Below are 14,941 nucleotides of genomic sequence, written 5' to 3'. Positions count from 1 at the left end.
AGGGAGGGCGTTCCAGGACAGTGGGAGGACGTGGCCCGGGGGTCGACGGCGGGCTAGGCGAGAAAGGGGGACGGTGAGGAGGTGGATGGCAGAGGAGCGGAGCGTGAGGGGTGGGTGGTAGAAAGAGAGAAGGGAGGAGAGGTAGAAGGGGGCAAGGTGATGGAGAGCCTAGAAACCTAGAGTGAGAAGTTTTGTTTAGTGCGGAGTTTGATAGGCAACCACTGGAGGTTTTTAAGAAGGGGAGTGACATGCCCAGAGCGTTTCTGCAGGAAGATGAGCCGGGCAGTGGAGTGAAGAATAGACTGGAGCGGGGAAAAAGAAGAGGAAGGGAGATCAGAGAGCAGGTTGATGTAGTAATCTAGCCAGGATATTACGAGAGCCCATAGCAGTAAGGTAGCCGTCTGGGTGGAGAGGAAAGGGCGGATCTTGGCAATATTATAAAGGTGAGACCGGCTGGTTTTGGTGACGGATCGGATGTGTGGGGTGAACGAGAGAGACGAGTCAAAGATGACACCGAGGTTGCGGGCCTGAGAGACGGGAAAGATGGTCGTACTGTCCACGGTGATAGGGAAGTCAGGGAGAGGACCGGGCTTGGGAGGGAAGATGAGGAGCTCAGTCTCGGTCATGTGGAGTTTTAGGTGGCGGGCCGACATCCAGGTAGAGACGTCTTGGAGGCGGGAGGAGATGCGAGCCTGAAGGGAGGGGGAGAGGACAGGGGCAGAGATGTAGATCTGTGTGTCATCTGCATAGAGATGATAGTTGAAGCCGTGAGAGCGGTTGAGTGCACCGAGGGAGTGAGTGTATATGGAGAACAGAAGAGGGCCGAAAACCGACCCTTGAGGGACCCCAACAGTTAGAGGATGGGAAGGGGAGGAGGAGGCCGCGAAGGAGACCGAGAATGAACGGCCAGAAAGATAAGAGGAGAACCGGGAGAGGACGGAGTCTGTGGAGCCAAGGTGAGATAAAGTGTGGAAGAGAAGGGGATGGTCTACAGTGTCAAAGGCAGCTGAGCGCTTACTGTGTGCAGAGCACAGTACTAAGCCCTTAGAGAGTACAATTCAGCAATAAAGAGAGACAATCCCTGCCCACATCAGGTACACTCTTAATCTGCATTTTACAGATGAGGTAACTGAGGCCCAGAGAAGTGAAGTGACTTGCCCAAGGTCACACAGCAGACAAGTGGAGGAGCTGGAATTAGAACCCATGACCTTCTGACTCTCAGACTTCTGCTTTATCCACTAGGCCACACTGCTTCCCAGTATGGGAAACATTACTGGTGCCCATTTTCATTCTATTTTCCTTTCCTGGAGAAGTAGGCATTTGCCACTGTTATAAGAGAGTGTAAAATCTTTTTTTTTTTTTTGAGATTCTATAAGGATTTTTGTTCCTTTTTTTAGTCTGCTTTCCCATCTTCGCTTTCTTTGATATATGATAGCCAGAATTCATTTTGCTGGAAGGTCCTTAGGTCAAGAAGAAGTGAATGCATTTGGTGACAATAAATATGTGTGACTCAGAAGAGGAAAGCCACAAAGAATAAGAGAGAACAGTAAAATGAAATAGAAACGCTGCTGATTATATCTTTGTGGTCCCTGGAATAAGCCGGAATTTTAGGAGGGAAAAAAGTCCCATTCTTCTCCTGAAATACAACTTGAAAATCTCATTGGAGACACATTGGAAATGATTAGAGAAGCAGTGTGGCTAAGTGGATAGAGCCCAGGGCTGGAAGTCAGAAGGACCTGGGTCAATAATAATGATAATAATAATGATGATGATAATAAAATAACTGTGGCATTTGTTAAGCGCTTAACTATATGCCAGGCACTGTACTAAGCGCGGGAGTAGATACAAGCAAATTGGTTTGGACACAGTCCTTGTTCCACATGGGGCTCACAGCCTCAATGCCAATTTTACAGAAGTGGTAACTGAGGCGCAGAGAAGGGAAGCGACCTGTCCAAGGTCACACAGAAGACAAGTGATGGAATCGGGATTAGAACCCATGACCTTCTGACTCCCAGGCCCATGCTCTAGCCACTATGCCATGCTGTTTCCAGCTAATTCTGGCTCCAACACCTGTCTGTCGTGTGACCTTGGACAAGTCACTTCACTTCTCTGAGACTTATTTACCTCATCTACAAAATGAGGTTTAAGAATGTGAGCCCCACTAGGGACAGGAACTGTGTCTAACTTGATAAGCTTGTGTCTATGCCAGCACTTAGTACACTGCCTACCAGTCAATCGTATTTATTGAGCGCTTACTGCGTGCAGAGCACTGAACTAAGCACTTGGGAGAGTAAAAAAAAAAAACAGACGCATTCCCTGTCTATAATGAGTTTACAGTCTGGAATGGGGAGACAGATATGAATAGAAATGAATAAATGACAGATGTGGACATAAGTGGTGCAGGGCTAGGATGGGGGATGAATATAGGGAGGAAGTCAGGGAGATACAGAAGGGAGTGAGAAGAGGAAAAAGTGGGGATTAATCTGGGAAGGCCTCTTGGAGGAGATGGGCCTTCGATAAGGCTTTGAAGTGGGGGAGAGTCACTGTGTGTTGGATTGGAGGAGGGAGAACGTTCCGGGCCAGAGGCAGGACGTGGGCCAGAGGTCGGTAGCGAGATAGATGAGATTTATTCATTCATTCATTCATTCATTCATTCATTCATTCATTCAATAGTATTACAATGAATGAATGAAATAGCGCTTACTATGTGCAGAGCAGTGTACTAAGCACTTGGAATGTACAAATCGGTAACAGATAGTGACAGTCCCTGCCCTTTGACGGGCTTACAGTCTAATCGGGGGGAGACAGAAGGACAAAAACAATAAATAGAATCAAGGGGATGAACATCTCATTAAAACAATAGCAAATAAATAGAATCAAGGTGATGTACATCTCATTAACAAAATAAATAGGGTAATGAAAATATATACAGTTGAGAGATGGAGGGATAGTGAGAAGGTTGGCACTAGAGAAGCGATGTGTGCGGTCTAGGTCTGGCACGTAGTGTAGGCTTGACAAATACCATGAATGGTAAAATATACAACTGGAAAGAGGTGCTTTATGTTCTTGGGAAGATCAGTCCCTCGTGGAGAGATCTGGAGAATGGGATTGAATGTTTTGTCTTCCGTCCCAGCCTCCCCTTCTGTTTGGTGGCCTGAGATCAGTCCTTTAAACTTGAGACCTCGAGCCCCATGTGGGACAGGGAATGTGTCCAACCTGAATTGTTTGTATCCACGCCAGTGCTTAGTACAGTGACTGGCACAAAGTAAGCATTTAATAAATTCCATTATTATTATTATTATTAAAGAACCCAAGTGATTTAGCCTTTGATTGCCCCCTCAGACAATGACTCTCCCCCTCTGCAAAGCCTTATCAAAGGCCCATCTCCTCCAGGAGGCCTTCCCGGACTAAGCCCCTCTCTTCCTCATCTCCCACTCCCTTCTGCATCACCCGGACTCGCTCCCTTTCTTCATCCCACCCACTCCTCTAGCCCCACGCCACTTATGTCCCTATCCGTCATTTATTTACTTCTATTCACGTCTCCCCCTCTCGACTATAAGTGCGTCGTAGGCAGGGAATGTGTCCTTTCATTGTTGTAGTGTACTCTCCTAAGTTCTTAGTACAGTGTTCTGAACACAGCGCTCAATATATACGCATGCATCGAACGAATGAATGCATGGTCCAGGGGAAAGAAGAGGAGTCTGGGAACTGGGAGAGCTGTGGTTGTCGGTGCCGGCTCCGTTCGTCAGGGGGGCGGTGAGTAATCCAGGCCATCGGGGAGTGAAGGAGTCCACACCGAGGATGATTTAGGACGCTTGGCGTGGACAACGCTCCGGCAAACAAGGGCAGTGTCAACTATCTAGACTCCCGACCTCTAGACCTCTAGACCGTCAGCCCGTGTGGATGGGGAAGGTGTCCATCCTATTGTTGTATTGTCCTATTGTTGTATTGGACTCCCCCAAGCACTTAGTATAGTGCTCTGCACACAGGAAGCGCTCAATAAATACGATTAACTGACTGCGCTGCACTGAGGCCTCCAGCTACGAGACCACGGCTCTCCGGCTCGGCCCCATCCTGGGCTTCGGCGAAGCCTTTCAGACCACGGTGGTCCGGTCTGACCCCCTCAGGTGCTCCCCCAAAGCCACCGGCCATGAGACCTCAGCGCTCCGGCCCGGCCCCATCTTGTGCTCCACCAGACCCAGGGTGGAAGTGATTCAGAAGGGAGGGAGAATAGACTGAGCCGATGAGAGGTGAGTCACGGAAGCCTGCCTGGAGGAGATGGGATTTTTAGGAGGGCTTTGAAGATGGAGAGAGTGGTCATCTGTGATATTTGCTAAGAAGCAGAGTGGCATAGTGGATAGACCCCAGGCCTGGGAATCAGAAGGTCGTGGGTTCTAATCCTGGCTCCACCACTTGTCTGCTGTCCGATTAGACTGTAAACCCGTCAATGGGCAGGGACTGTCTCTATCTGTTGCCGATTTGTACATTCCAAGTGCTTAGTACGGTGCTCTGCACATAGTAAGCGCTCAATAAATACTATTGAATAAATACTATTGAATGAATGCTGTGTGACTTTGGGAAAGTCACTTCACTTCTCTGGGCTTCAGTTCCCTCATCTGTAAAATGGGGATCAAGTCTGTGAATCCCACATGGGACAGGGACTGTGTCCAATCCAATTTACTTGTAGCCACCCCTGCGCTTAGTACAGTGCCTGGCACATAGTAAGCACTTAACAAATATCATTACTATTATTATTATTATGAGAAGCAATGTGGCTTAGTGGAAAGAGCCTGGGCTTGGGAGTCAGAGGTCACGAGTTCTAATCCCAGCTCCGCCACTTGTCAGCTGGGTGATTTTGGGAAAGTCACTAAATTTCTCTGTGCCTCAGTTAACTCATCTGAAAAAGGGGGATTAAGACTGTGAGCCCCACGTGGTATGACCTGATAACCTTGTATTGTATTTAGAACAGTGTTTGGCACAGCGTAAGTTCTTAACAAATACCATTATTATTCCTATTATTATCTGTCGGATGTGAAGGAGGGAAATCCTGGCAGGAGGGAGGGCAGGAGCAAAGGGGTGAGATCGAGGCCTAGGGAGGTGGTCGGTGTTAGAGGAGAAGAGTGTGTGAGCTGGGTTTAGAGGGAGAGAAGTGATGAAAGGAAGGAGGGGGAGAGGTCATTGAGGAGTTTCTGCTCGATGCAGAGGTGGCCGGGCAATCCCTGGAGAGTCTGAAGGGGTCGAGAAACATGGACTGAGTGGTTTTTGTAGAAAAGTGAGTGGTTTTGTAGCAGAGTGAAGTGTGGGCTGGAATGTGGAGAGGCAGGAGACTGGAGGGTCAGCGAGGAGGCTGATGCAGAAATCAAGGTGGGATAGGATAAGTGCTTGGATTAACGTGATAGCAGCTTGGGTGGAGAGGAAGGATAATGATAAAAATTATGGAACTCGTTAAGTGCCTACTCTGTGCCAAGCACTCTTCTAAAAGCTGGGGTAGGTACAAGTTAATCAGGGTGGACGCAGACCCTGTCCCACGTGGGGTTCACACTCTTCACCCCCATTTTACAGATGAGGTAACGGAGGCCCAGAGAAGTGAAGTGACTTTCCCAAGGTCACGCAACAGACAAGTGGCGGAGCCGGGATTAGTATCCATGTCTTTCTCACTCCCAGGCCCGGGCTCTATCCACTTAGCCAAGCTGCTTCTAGACTGTGAGCCCACTGGGGGCAGGGATTGTCTCTATGTGTTGCTGAATTGTACTTTCCAAGCGCTTAGTACAGTGCTCTGCACACAGTAAGTGCTCAATAAATATTATTGAATCAATGAATGAAATGTTTCCGGAGTTGTTGTGAATGTAAAACTGACAGGAATTAGTGACCGACAACGTGTGGGTTGAATACGTCAAATATGTTTATACCCCTGACCTTTCTACTTCACCGTCTCCTCGCCAACTTCCTCTTGCATTTTCATATTTACCTATTTAATTATACCCATCTCCAACATCTTCATTATTTCTGTTCCTTGTAGGCAGAAAGAAAAGGTCTTTGTCCCTGTCGTATGTCCCAAATGCTTAGTTTTGCTTCTTGTCCTTATTATCAGTCCGTGATAATTATTGAGCACTTACTGTGTGCCAAGCACTGTACTGTTTGGGAGAATACAATACAATAGAGTTGGTAGACAGTCTCACTGCCCACTTTGAGCGGACAGTCTAGAGTGGGAGACAGGAATATAAATAACTAATTGATAATATAACATTTATAGATATATACATGAGTGCTGTACCTCTCAGGTCGCACCGGGAGAATTTCCAGTCTTCTAATAGTCTCGGCTTTGGGAAAGAGAGTGGAACCGAGGCCGACCCATTCCATTCTTAGCTTGGCCAGTGGCTAGTGAGTGGCAGGCCATCTGCTACAAGTCAAAACTCCCCCATGCTGAGTTGAGGGCAGAGACAATACGGCGCAGAAGGAGGCGATGGTAAACCACTTCTGGATTTTTCCCAAGAAAACTCTATAGATCCACCACCAGAACGATTGCAGATGGAAGTGGGCCGTTCTGGGAGAGATGTGTCCGTGGCGTCGCTATGGGTCACACAAAACTCGACAGCATAAGACAACATGAGTGCTGTGGAGTTGAGGGTGGGGTGTATACCAAATGTCTAAAGGGATGGCACAGAAGGGAGAGGGAGGAGGGGAAAAGAGGGCTTCATCAGGGAAGGCCTCTTGGAGGAGATGTGACCTTAATAAGGTTTTGAAGTTGGGGAGATGGGCCGTCTGGTGGATGTGGAGGAGGAGGGAGTTCCAGGCTAAGGCGAGGGCATGGGAAAGAGGTTGGCAGCGAGATAGAGGAGCTCAGGGCACGGTGAGGAAGCTGGTGCTAGAGAAGCAGAGTGTGTGGGCTGGGCTGCAGTATAATAATAATAATGTTTGTATTTGTTAAGTGCTTACTATGTGCCAAGCACTGTTCTAAGCACTGGAGTGGATACAGGGTAATCAGGTTGTCCCACGTGAGGCTCACAGTCTTAATCCCCATTTTCCAGATGAGGTCACTGAGGCACCGAGAAGTGAAGCGACTTGCCCAAAGTCACACAGCTGACAGGTGGCGGAGCCGGGACTGGAACCCATGACCTCCTACTCCTAAGCCCGGGCTCTTTCCACTGAGCCATGTTGAGGGAGGTGAGGTAGGAAAGGGAAAGGTGATAGAGGGCTTTAAAACCGATGGTGAGAAGTTCGGATGGAGTTCAGTAAAAACCATCACTACTATTACTTGTCTCGTTTTGTGCCGTCGAATCATCTCCAACCCTTAGCGACACCACAGACACATCTCTCTCACAATGCCCCGCTCTCCATCTGCTATCGCTCTGGTGGTAGATTCAGAGATCTTTCTTGGGAAAAATACCAAAGTGATTTGGTACAGAAATGCTCCCAGAAACTATGGGCTGGGTGCTTCTGATCTGGCTATAGGTTTTGCAGTGTGGTCTAGTGGATAGACCCCGGGCCTGGGAGTCAGAAGGACCTGGGTTCTAATCCCAGCTCCTCCACGTCTGCTGGGTGAACTTGGGCAAGTCACTTCACTGCTCTAGAGAAGCAGCGTGGCTTCAGGGAAAGAGCATGCGCTTGGGAGTCAGAGGTTGTTGGTTCTAATCCTGGCTCCAACATTTCGGGGTAGATAATCAGTTTGTCTTCTGTGGGACTCGCAGTCTTAATCCCCATTTTACAGATGAGGTCACTGAGGCACAGAGATGTTAAGTGACTTGCTCAAAGTCACACAGCAGAGAAGTGGCAGAGCCGGGATTAGAACCCCCGACCTCTGACTCCCAAGTCCGGACTCTTTTCACTGAGCCATGCTGCTTCTCTATGCCAGGCTTAGTACAGAGCCTGGCACATAGTGAGAATTTAACAGATACCACAAATTTTTTTTTTTAATTCTTCACTCCTTTGTGTAGTTACTGAAAACAGCAGAGGGTGGCAGAGAGGCACTAGGAAATGTAAGTAAACTCATAGACTCGAAAGCATGTTTTTTTAAAAATAAAAAATTGTGGGTTTTTTAAATTGTTTTGCACTCTGGGGTACGTATAACTTATCAAGATTGGACACAGTCCCTGTCCCACATGGGGCTCACAGTCTAAGTAGACGGGAGAATAGGTAATCCCCATTTTACAGATGAGGAAACTGAGGCCTAGAGAAGTCAGGTGACTTGTCCAAGATCACATGGCAGGCAAGCATCAGAGCCAGAAGCAGCATGGCCTACTGGATAGAGCCTTGACCTGAGAGAAGGAGCTGGGTTCTAATCCCAGAGCCGCCTCTTGTCTGCGATGGGAACTTGGGAAAGTCACTTCATTTCTGTGCCTCGGTTCCCTCATCTATAAAATGGAGATTAAGACCGTCAGCCCCATGTGGAACATGGACTGTATCCATACTGATTTGCTTGTATTCAACCCAGTGCTTAGTACAGTGCCTGGCACACAGTAAGCACTTAACAGATACCACAATAGTAATAATCATTATTATTCTTATTCTTGATTCAAACCCAGGTCCTCTAGCTTCCAGACCAGTGCTTTTTCCATTAGGCTGTACTGCAGGAATCAGTAATTTGGGGAATTTAGCCACCAGAAGTGAAATGACTTGCCCAAGATCAACCGGCAGACAAGTGGCAGAGCTGGGATTAGAACCCTGGTCTTTCTGACTCTCAGGCCTGTGTTCTATCCACTGGGCCACAGTACCAGATCGGGCGGCAGAGGGAAGAGAGGGGCTGACAGGTCTGCTCTTAAATGCTTGAGGCTTCTTTTCTGGCTGACACATAGCCAGGTAGGTGCAGGAAGTGTGAAATCAATCAATCAATGGTATTTATTGATTATTTACTATGCGAAGAACACTGTACGAAACGATTGGGAGGGTACAATACGGCAGAATTATCAGATACGTTCCCTGCACCTAACGAGTTGAGAATCGAGGAAGTGAGTTTTGACTGGCCCGGTGAAAGGGGAGTCAAGGTCTTGGCCCTCTCAATTAGCCCAGGCCCGGGAGTCAGGAGACCTGGGTTCTAAACCTTGCTCCCGCTGCGTGACCCTGGGCAAGACATTTCGATTCTCTGGGCCTCAGTTTCCTCATCTGTAGAATGGGGATTCAATCCTTGTTCTCCCTCTTACTTAATAATAATTGTGGTAAGTGCTTACTGTGTGCCAGGCACTGTACGAAGCGCTAGGGTGGATACAAGCAAATCAGATTGGACACAGTCCCTGTCTCACACGGGTCTGACAATCATTCATTCATCCATTCATTCTTTCAATAATATTTATTGAGCGCTTACTATGTGCAGTGCACTGTACTAAGTGCTTGGAATGTACAGTTGGGCAACAGATAGAGACAGTGATGGGCTCACAGTCTAATCGGGGGAGACAGACGGCAGAGCAAAACAGAATGAAACAAAACAAGACAACATTATCACGATAAATGGAATCAAGGGGAGGTACACACTAGAATCAAGGGGATGTACCAGGATGTGTGACCTTGGGCAAGTCACTTAACTTCTCTGAGCCTCAGTTACCTCACCTGTAAAATGGGGATGGAGACTGTGAGTCCTACGTGGGACTCCCTGATTACCTCGAATGTACCCCAGCACTTAGAACAGTGCTTGGCACATAGTAAGCGCTTACCAAATACCAACATTACTATTATTACTTGCCCAAGGTCACCCAGCAGACAAGTCGCGGAGCCGGGATTAGAACCCATGACCCTCTGACTCGCAGCCCTGCTGCTTCTCAGGTTGCTACTTCGACCGTGAACCCCCAGGGGGACAGGAATTGTGTCTGACCCGCTGAGGTGGCATCTCCCCCAAGCTTAATAGAGTGCTTGGCACCCCATAACCATTTAGTTCGCCTAGTAAGTGCTCAATAAATGCTAGTAACGTGCTTCGTAGTAAACCCTTAGAAGAGCCAAGCCCGTTGGGGACAGGGATTGTCACTACTTATTGCTGAATTGCACTTTCCAAGTGCTTAGTACAGTGCTCTGCACACAGTAAGCACTCAATAAGTACGATTGAATGAATGGAAGAGCCAGGGCTTGGGACTCAGAGGTCATAGGTTCGACTCCCAGCTCTGCCACTTGTCAGCTGGGTGACTGGGCAAGTCACTTCATTTCTCTGGGCCTCAAGGACCTCATCCGTAAAATGGGGATTAAGACGGTGAGCCTCACGTAGGACAACCTGATGACCCTGTATCTACTCCAGCGTTTAGAACAGTGCCCTGAACATAGTAAGCACTTAACAAATACCAAAATTATTATTATTATTATTGTGAACCCACAACTCCGATTATTCCCTCCTCACCGTCCCCCGCTCTCACCTATCCCGCCGTCGACCCCTGGGCCACATCCTCCCACCATCCTGGAACGCCCTCCCTCCGCACCTCTGCCAAACTAATTCTCTTCCCCTCTTCAAAACCCTACTTAAAGCTCACCTCCTCCAAGAGGCCTTCCCACACTGAACTCCCCTTTTCCCTCTGCTCCCTCTACCCCCCCCTTCACCTCTCCGCAGCTAAACCCTCTTCTCTCCACTTTCCCTCTCCTCCTCCCCCTCTCCCGTCCCATCCCCTCAGCACTGTACTTATCCGCTCAACTATATATATCTTCATCACCCTATTTATTTTGTTTAATGAGATGTACGTCACCCTGAGTCTATTTATTTGCTATTGTTTTAATGAGATGTTCTTCCCCTTGATTCTACTTATTGCCATTGTTCTTGTCCGTCCGTCTCCCCCGATTAGACTGTGAGCCCGTCAGAGGGCAGGGACTGTCTCTATCTGTTACCGATTTGTACATTCCAAGCGCTTAGCACATAGTAAGCGCTCAATAAAGACGAATGAATGAATGAATGAATGAATGAATGAATGAATGAATGAATGAATGAATGAATTTCAACACTACTGGTGTCAGACACGAGAGGACGCCATTGGCAACCAAATCGTAGCCAAGCCGAATGGCAGCTCCATCGCAGTTGTGTCTCTGGCTGTGTCTCTGGGTGGCTGCATGTGTCTCTGCGTGTGTCTCTGGGTGTGTCTCTGCGTGTCTGTGTGTGTGTGTGTGTGTGTGTTTGTCTGTGTGCTTTTCATGGCATTTGTTAAGTGCTTACTCTGTGCCAAGCCCCCTACTAAACACTGGGGGAGATGCAAGTTAATCAGATTGGAGCACAGTCCCTCTCCCCCATGGGGCTCACAGTCTTAAGCCCCATTTTACAGATGAGGGAACTGAGACCCAGAGAATTGAAGGGACTTAATAATAATAATGTTGGTATTTGTTAAGCGCTTACTCTGTGCAGAGTACTGTTCTAAGCGCTGGGGGAGATACAGGTTGTCCCACGTGAGGCTCACAGTTAATCCCCATTTTACAGACGAGGGAACTGAGGCACAGAGAAGTGAAGTGACTTGCCCACAGTCACACAGCTGACAAGTGGCAGAGCCGGGAGTCGAACCCCTGACCTCTGACTCCGAAGCCCAGGCTCTTTCCACTGAGCCACTTGCTCGAGGTCTTAGGTCAGACAAATGGAGAAGCTGGGATTAGAACCCAGGTCCTTCTGACTCCCAGGCCCGGGATCTAGCCATTAGGCCACTAGACCACGGCTGCTCCCACCCTCCTTCCTGTCTGAAATAATGATAATAATAACAACAGTAATAACAATAATACTGTGGCATTTGTTAAGTGCTTACTATGTGCCAGGCACTGTACCAAGCACTGGGGAGGATACACGCAAATCGGGTTGGATGCAGTCCCTGTCTCATGTGGGGCTCACAGTTTCAATCCCCGTTTTGCAGATGAGGTCACTGAGGCCCAGAGAAGTAAAGTGACTTGCCCAAGGCCACACAGCAGACTAGTGGTAGAAATTCCTCTGCCCTTCATTGCCAACAGACCCCTCCTCTCCCCATTGTCCACCCCCTTCTGAAATCGTATCTCTCTCAGGAAGTCTTGCAATAATAATAATAATAATCAAAATAATCCTGGTGTTTATTAAACTTATTATATGCCAAGCACTGTATTAATAACTGGGGTAGATACAAGATCATCGGGACTCACATGGGGCTCATAGTCTCAGTAGGAGGGAGAACAGGTATAGGATCTCCATTCTGCAGATGAGGTAAACGAGGCACAGAGGAGGTGAAATGACTTGCACAAGGTCACACAGCAGCGTCTGGCACATAGTAAGCACCTAATCAACACCATCATTATTATTAAGTGGTAGAGTCAGCAGGAAAACCCAGGTCCTCTCTCTCCCAGGCCCGGGCTCCTTCTACCATTCATTCGATTGTATTTATTGAGCACTTACTGTGTGCAGAGCAGTGTATCTACTAAGCTCTTGGAAAGTACAATTCAGCAAAAAATAGAGACAATCCCTACCCAACAACGGGCTCTGTTTTGGCTTCCTCGACTAATTTCTCATCTTCCAGCCAACCATATTCTCCCTCCCTTCTGCATCACCTAGGCCCTAAAGTGAATACCCCCTAACCACTTTAATATTCACCTCACTCCCACCCCTCGGCACATAGGTTCATATCCTGAAACTCTGTTGCTTCCCTTATGTGTGATTTAATATCTTTCTCCCCTGCTAGATTATAAACTCCTTGAGGACAGGGATTGTCCTTATCTACTCTATTGCATTCATCCTTTCAAACGTATTTATTGAGTGCTTACCGTGTGCGGAGCACTGCACTAAGCGGTTGAAAAGTACACTATCACTGATCAGTTCATAAGGACTTTATGATATGATTATCAGCATGGGAAGCAGCGTGAGCTAGGGGAAATGAGCCCTGGATTGGGAATCAGAGGACCTGGGCTCTAATCTGCTGTGTGATCTTGGGCACGTTATTTCAGTTCTCTCGGCCTCAGTTTCCTCAACTGTAAAATGAAGATTCAATTCATGTTCTCCCTCCTACTAAGACCATGAGCCCTATGTGGGAGAGGGACTGTGTCCAATCTGATGGGCTTATATCTACTCCAGCATTTAAAGCAGTGCTTGAAATATAGAGAGCACTTAACGAACACTATAAAAACAAATGGTTATCTCATTTCTACACCAACGTTTAAACCAGTATCTGACACAGAATAAGTGTTGAATAAAGACCATTGTTTTATTAGTGATTGATTTTTCCAGTATTCTCTCCCTGCTTTTTAATTTCTGATTCTGCTCTTCTGGATCAGATCCACATTTTCATGGGAAATTAATAAGTATTTGCATTAAAGGGCTCTGTCGATCGACAGTTTTCCTCTCTAAAAATGATGAATTTCCCTTCACTGAACGGTTCGTGTCCATCCACGTTATTTATTTCCAAGAAAGATTTAATGGAAGAATGAAATATGAACAGAATAAATATTTTATTGGTTAAATGAACGGTCAATTTTGGTTTTATGAATATTCATTCCACTGCTGCACAGCCATGGCTGTCTTTATAGAAACAATTTTATCTTCTGCTTATGGGAGAATAGGGAGGATGCTAATAGTCTTACGCTTAGATTTGCGCCCTTTATCACCCCTCCCACAGCACTTATGTACATATACATCATTTATTTATTTAGATTAATGTCTGCCTCCCCCTCTAGACTATAAGCTCACTGTGGGCAGGATACATGTCTACCAAATCTGTTATATTGTACTCTCCCAAACACTCTGCACATAGTAAGTGCTCAATAAATACAATTGATTGATTGACTGATTTACCTAGGAAGTGGATAGTAATAATCATGGCATTTGTTAAACGCTTACCCTGTGCTAGACACTGTACTCAGTGCTGGGGTGAGGTGGCAAATCGGGTTGAACAGAGTCCCTGCCCCACATGAGGCTCGCAGTCTCAATCCCCATTTTACAGATGAGGGAACTGAGGCCCAGAGAAGTGAAGTGACTTGCCCAACGTCACACAGGATGAAAGGCAGAGAGCAGAAACTTCCTTAAGTGATTTTGAAACTCTGGCTTGCAGTTCCGCTCGTGTCAAAATATGGAATCCTGTCTTCTTTTATTCTCCTTAGATCCCCACCTTCTCCAAATCTCCTTTTCTCAGACGTACCGCTGCTATAATACCTGGCCAGATCCTGTGCCTGCCAAACAATCAGTCAGTCAGTCAGTCAGTCAGTCAATCGTATTTATTGAGCGCTTACTGTGTGCAGAGCACAGTACTAAGCGCTTGGGAGAGGACAATAGAACAACAGAACAAACATATTCCCTGCCCACAGTGAACTTCCAGTCTAGAGGGAGAGACAATACAAATAAGTCAATGACAGATCTGGACATAAGTGCCGTGGAGCCGAGAGGAGGTGATGAATAAAGGGAGCAAGTCAGGATGACGCAGAAGGGAGTGGGAGAAGAGGAAAGGAGGGGCTTAGTCAGGGAAGGCCTCTTGGAGGAGATGAGCCGTCAATTAGGCTTGGAAATGGGCTTGTTGTGGGCCGGGGTTGTCTCTCTTTATTTCTGTATTGTACTTTCCCAAGCGCTTAGTACAGTGCTCTGCACACAGTTAGCGCTCAATAAATACGATTGAATGAATGAAGCAGAGGAGAGTCATTGTCAGTCGGATATGAGGAGGGAAAGCTTTCCAGGTCCAAGGCAGGACAGCGTTTGGGAGAGTACAATATAACAGAGTTGGTAGACATGCTCTCTGCCCACAGTGAGCTTACAGTCTAGGGGGGTAGACATAAAAAAATAAAATTACAGATCAGTACATGAGCGCTATGGGGTTGGGATGGGGATTGAATAAAAGGAGCAAGTCAGAGCAAGGCAGAAGGGAGTGGGAGAAGAGGAAAGGGAGGCTTAGTCTGGGAAGGCCTCTTGGAGGAGGTGAGCCATCCGTAAGGCTTTGAAGTGGGGGAGAGTCATTGTCTTCAGAAACCGCTCCCTCTGAAAAAAATCTGGCCCCAAACTGATTTTGCTCTGCTCTGTCACAAGGCATCTTGAATTTATGCTCCCCTGAACACT

The sequence above is a fragment of the Ornithorhynchus anatinus genome, chromosome 2 (assembly GCF_004115215.2).
Source record: "Ornithorhynchus anatinus isolate Pmale09 chromosome 2, mOrnAna1.pri.v4, whole genome shotgun sequence".
NCBI classification, from domain to species: domain Eukaryota; kingdom Metazoa; phylum Chordata; class Mammalia; order Monotremata; family Ornithorhynchidae; genus Ornithorhynchus; species Ornithorhynchus anatinus.
This window is presented reverse-complemented; position numbering follows the sequence as displayed.